The sequence below is a fragment of the Dipodomys spectabilis genome, unplaced genomic scaffold (genome assembly GCF_019054845.1).
Source record: "Dipodomys spectabilis isolate Male_0828 unplaced genomic scaffold, ASM1905484v1 ptg001553l, whole genome shotgun sequence".
NCBI classification, from domain to species: domain Eukaryota; kingdom Metazoa; phylum Chordata; class Mammalia; order Rodentia; family Heteromyidae; genus Dipodomys; species Dipodomys spectabilis.
Window position 1 is genome coordinate 15,220 of NW_024872230.1, and position 5,730 is coordinate 20,949.

At 42.9% G+C, this 5,730-nt stretch overlaps 1 pseudogene; it reads right to left on the reverse strand.

Annotated features, from left to right (window-relative positions):
- Positions 1-977: 977 nt before the first annotated feature.
- LOC122103066 lies at positions 978-3,094 on the reverse strand (annotated as a pseudogene).
- Between the last annotated feature and the right edge of the window lie 2,636 nt (positions 3,095-5,730).

The window sequence follows — 5,730 nt, forward strand, 5'->3', positions numbered from 1 at the left end:
CTCATATTCCTTGAATAACGTACTATATATGCACCTTTGAAGAAGCAAATTTAAAATTTAGAATTTATTTGAAGTGCTGAGACTTGGAAGGAAACCTTCTGCATGCTCAATGTATCTAATCATAAACAGGGATACTTAACCTAATGTAGAAAGCAAAAAGATAGAGTTTCTATGAAAGGAAGATTAGTTATATTTACAATTGTAGAAAGAATTCAGGTAAAATCAAATAGCACCCCAATGGAGTGCTCTTAGGGGCTGAAAAAGGTACCTCATTCCCTGGATTGTGAATAAACACTCTAAAATTGTGACAGATAAATACTATTATATAACGAGTACTATTTGGTTCATTCATCTCCAGAAAATGTCATTCCTTCTATTTCATAATATTGAATAAACATTCCAATTACTAAACTATACACAATGTTTCAATGTTTACATTTTATGAAAACCAACTGAAGCAATATTTGTTCCCAATGAATGTAAGATGATGAGTTTTAAAGGGCTTCATATCTCTTAAGACATTTGACTTACATTAATGGTCCGGAGATTTAATATATGTGGATATGTAGATTACACACACACACACACACACACACACACACACACACACACACACACACACACACACACACACAAGCATATGCATGTATATTTCAACAAGTAGTATAAAAATCTTTAAAAACAAATCATACCAGGCTGGGATGTACCTCAGTGGCAAAGTGCTTGCCTAGCAAGTACAACGTCCTGGGTTCGATCCCCAGTACCAAAAAAGAAAAGACAAAAAAAAATCATATCACTGGTAGCTGCAGATCAAACAATTACACATAAAGTATAGGTTTTTAAAAGACTGGAAATGGCTCATCAGAATACTTGATAAAATTCATATTAGAGGCCCATTTCTTCCAATCTTATTACTGATGTGTCATTTCAATGTGTAATTCCCTGAAAACATTTGTCCCTTCTTTTTGGATTTACTTCTAGGAGTCTCTGTGTTTCTTGTTCTTGGTGACTATGTTAAAGGCCAGGACAATGGTTGGGGTGTCTTCTTTGTAGTTATCTGACATGGTAAAGATAACGCCATCATCTACATCATCTCAAAACTCCTGAAAGTCACAGTGGCTGTGATCCTAGGAAACCCAGGTCTATCTAAGTTTACAGGAAAGCCTGGGGAAATCTTCCTTTCAACAAATTCTCTAAAGTTGATAAAGGGCTTGAAGGGAGCAATCACTTCTAGAATATTAAAAAACTCCCTACCTAAGGGAAATTCTTGACTCATGTCAATTGTGCCTTCAAATGTCTCCTTTTTTTTTGCATGCCAATTCTCTTCACAGATGTGGAGCTTTTCAACTTCTAGGAGATCTATAATCTTGCTGTGTGATAGTGCTATGAGGGATTGTCTTGGAATAGGGTCAAAATTCTTTTCCATTGAGCACTGCCTCAGCCTCATAGGATGAGGAGAGAGGGAGGAGTTGGGGACGGCAGGAAGAAGGTTCCTTCTAATACAGGCAAGGCCACTCTGAGAAGAAGTCAGAGGATCCCTCTACAAATAAAATGTCCACTAAGGAGCCAAGTAGGAAGGACCTTAGCAGGGCTAAGACTCAGGAATGAAGCAGTGATTCTAGCAGGAGCCAGGGACCTGAGTCCTGCTCTGGCTCAGCCTCCAGCTTTGGCTCCTGCAGCTGCTCCAGCTCTTTCTCAAGAAGCTCCAGCATAGTCCTGCAGCTGCAGATCTGCTTCCAGCAGTGCCCCAGCTCCCTAGCCCCCAGCCCTTATCTGCTCAGACATCACACCAGACCATGGTCCCCTACAAATCCAACACCCAGGAGGTCATGCCCCTGGAGCCCAGGATTCCCCAGACAAGGCTTCTAGTCCCTGGACCACAGCCCCTGATTCAGCTCCATCTCCACCTGATAAGCAGGTACCTGATGCTCCCCCCTTATAATACAACTCAGTTTTGTCACTTCACTAGCCCACGAGTGGCTGTAACAAAGGATCCCTTATTGAGACAATTCATCTGCAGCCCAGTTATGGCTCCCAAATTTTTGTGGATTTGAGGCTCTCTTCATATGTGTGGCCTGTAATTTTCTGGCTAGAGAGTTCATTCCTTCTCCATTCCTAGAGTGTTTGGTGCTTCCAGGCTTGCCACTGATTACTGGGGATAGTCTGGCAACATAGGGGTTCCCTTGTTTGTCCAAGGCATAGGCTTTCAGGGAAAAGGGATGAAGCTGCTGTTCCTGTTAGGCCTGGCCCTTGACCCTGACTAAGCCCCGTTCTACCCTGAGAGAATACCACACCGTGTTCCTTGCTGTGAATGGGTCTGTTTACCAAAGACTGCCCCCACCTCATTTTGCCTGCCATTCATGGTGTTCTTGCAGGTTTGCCTTGGCAATATGTATATTGCTCCCTCCCTCCTTCCCTTTCTCCTCCCTCCCTCCCTCTTTCTCTTTCTCTCTCTTTCTCTCTCTCTCTCTCCCTCCCTCTCTTTCTCTCTTTTGCCTTTATTGTGTATATCTACTATATCTACTATATAGTGTTGTATATATACTATTATTAATTTTGAGTTTTATAACTGTAGTATTTTAGGTAAGGTTGTGTTTATGCTTTGCCGGGTACAATAAAGATATTGTACTGAATAAACCTAGAACTGGATTGCAAAAAATTAATCTCTTCTGTTACATTTTTTCCTTTATTCAAGCTTTCCCTGAAGGCTTTGTTTTGAAGAATATCCTCCTCATTGAGATGTTCTTTTGTTCCTAGAAGTCTGCCCAAAAGCTTCCTATTCTTTCTGTTTTATCTTCTTGGAAAAGCCCTCCAATTTGGGCACATGTGAAAGAAATTGAATTGTTTTATAACGTTGCAGAATATCACTGTTCACTAAAATGTCAGCGTCTTCTGTTTCAATTGTCTCCCCATTGAAAATGAGCTCGAATGCTTTCATTGGCACTTCATGTTACTCAAGTCTGCAAGAGTTATGTCAAGCCTGACACTGAGGCCTTATTTGTGTATTATACATGCATCAGAATGCAGAATTAGGGAAAATAAACAGTCAGTTCTGAAAATCCCAGAGAAGTTCTAGATAAAAGTCACTGAGCCATTGCAAGATGTTTAATAACAGAAGTAGTTAAACATCTGGCTCCTTATAGAGATAACTCATGTATTCTTTTGCCCTGGCTGGATGCAAAACTTAATCCTCACATCTCATTCTCCTAAGTAATCCTTACTACTCAGAGTCAGAATTGAGTTTGGAGATTTTGTTCAAGACTAGTGCTTTATTGGGAGAGCCACAGTTCCACTCCTCAGTTTTTACTAGAGATGACTCATGGATTTTTTGCCCTGGATGGCTGCAAACCTTAATCCTCAAATCTCAATCTCCTATATAGTCCTTACTACTGAGGGTCAGATAGAGTTTGTGCCTGACCGTTTGGTTCAAGACTAGTGTTCGTGCTCTACCACTTGAGTCACAGTTCCACTCCTGGCTTTTTTCCCTGGTTAATTAGTGAGAAGAATGTCATGAACTTTCATGCCTGGGTTGGATTTTACTTCCACCCTAAAATCTCCACCTCCTGAGTAGCTGGTGTGGACCACCAGTGCCTAGGTCTACCTTGGTCCCTAGCTTCAAGCCTCTGCTCTTTATTCCTTTGATATTATTGGTGTTGTCCTCCTTTTAGATTTCAATTGGGCTTAGTTTCCTGAGTCATTCAGTCTCTGGTCCCAGGAATCCATAGAAATGCTGTTATGACATCTAGGCTAAACATAAGGCAATAAGCCTGGGATAAACAGGATGGTGTCCAAGCCTGCGGCTTCTTGCATCTGTCACAGGGTGAATGATCCCAGGGCTTTCTTTTAATGCCACCGCCTTCTTGGAGGTCTCCTAGCTTCCTTACCATCTGACGGCAGGCATACCATGTCCTAGGGTGCAGAGCACTAAGGCTTCTCCTTTATTGCACTGCCACCATTGGGACGGTCAGAAGTCACTTGTCTCGTCTGAACTTTCATTTCACAGAAATTGTGGTTTAAACCCAGCATTCTGATTCTTCCTTTTTCTGGATCTTTGCCTATCTAGCAAGTTTGAACTGTCTTCTGGTCTCAGAAAAGCCAGATGTGCATACCAACAATTGTACCAATTCAACACCCAGTGATATGGGGGCTCTCTCTGTTCTGATGTGAAGCTCAGAGGTCTTTACTACCTGCATGCATCTTTCTTCCTAGGAACACAGGGCTATTATTTCCCTGAAGAGCCATGGCCTTAAAAACCTTGATGGAGTCAGGCACCGGTGGCTCTCACCCATAATCTTAGCTACTAAGGAGGCTTAGATGTAAGAATCAAGGTTCATATAAGGTTGAACAGGAATGGTAATGGCACTCCTCTTTCAATATCACTGCCTCCGAAGAAGTGACCCACTCTCAAACAAAGAATCAAACCAACTAGAGAGGTTCCCATTGTGTGGGGAGACCAGCCTTTCCATGAGCCTATTACTGAGGGCTCCCCTTACTCCAGGAGCCTTGGAAGGGGCATTGGCTCCCTCCAGCAGCAGGCCTATTTCCCCTCTAGGAACAGCATTCACCACAGCCTCTAGCCAGCAAGACACTCTTTGTCCATGTTGGGAAAGCTGCTGTCCCCAAGTTTCTGCTGGGGAGATCCTAGGCAGCTTCATGTGCCTGTAGGCACAGATTCCACTAAGCCATCCAGCAAGCCTTCTTCCATCAGTCTATCTACTACCCAGCCAGCAGAGCCTGGTATCTCCTTTTGTTCTGGCCTCCCTGGTCTGCAGTGTTAGGGAATCCTCAGAGCCCACTATGATGTCTTCACACTCCAGTTTCACCATTTCATTTCCAGCCATGAGCAGGTTCCTTCACTGTGGTCCTTGGCAGTTTGACCCACACAAGCATGGGATATTTCTGGACAGCAATCAAGTCTAGCTTTTCATTTGGAAGCCGGCAGACTACAAATATAGGCTCATAACCTGCCTCCCTACCAACCAGGACAGCCTGGCCCTCCAAGCTCGATTTCCCACCATGTGCTCAGGAGTCTCTTGGGCTTAGCTTCTGCTCCCTCCATGTGCCCATGTCTTCTGGAAAAAGCCTGAAGTTGCCATTGCACCTCCTTTGCCCAGGAAATCAGGTCACAGTGAAGCTCTGTGTCCCCAGCCTTGCTCCTAGCGCAACGACTATCAAGGCACCACTCCCACACTCCTCTGCAGTCCTCTGATTTGGGTCCAAAAAGAGCTGTGCTTGGGTAGCCCACAGTCAGCAGTCAGCAATCCTGGCATAGGGGTATCTGCTAAGACCACTCCCATGCAGGCTGACTTTGGAGAATCTCCTCTTCCAGTTTCAGGACTGGTAGCCATTGAAGCTGAACATGGCACTGAAAAGATCACAGCACACAGTAGAAGAACCTGACAAGCAATGACCCTGTGCTTAGAGACCTGACAGAGGTAGTAAATCAGAGAGAGTGATGTGGGGGGGGCTAGATTGTATATGTTTCAATATCCTTGCCAAGAAATGCTTATTTTCACCAAGCTATAAAGAGGAAACTTCTACCTCTATCTCTGACAAAGTAGCTGGTACCAATCTAGACTTCCAAAAACAATCACAAAATGGAAGCTATGTAAAAATAAATATATGTATGTAAATGTAAATATTTATATATTTAATATAAATATCTAGAGATATATGTATATATTAGTATATTCACATATACAATGTGAATATGTATATAATGTTTGTATG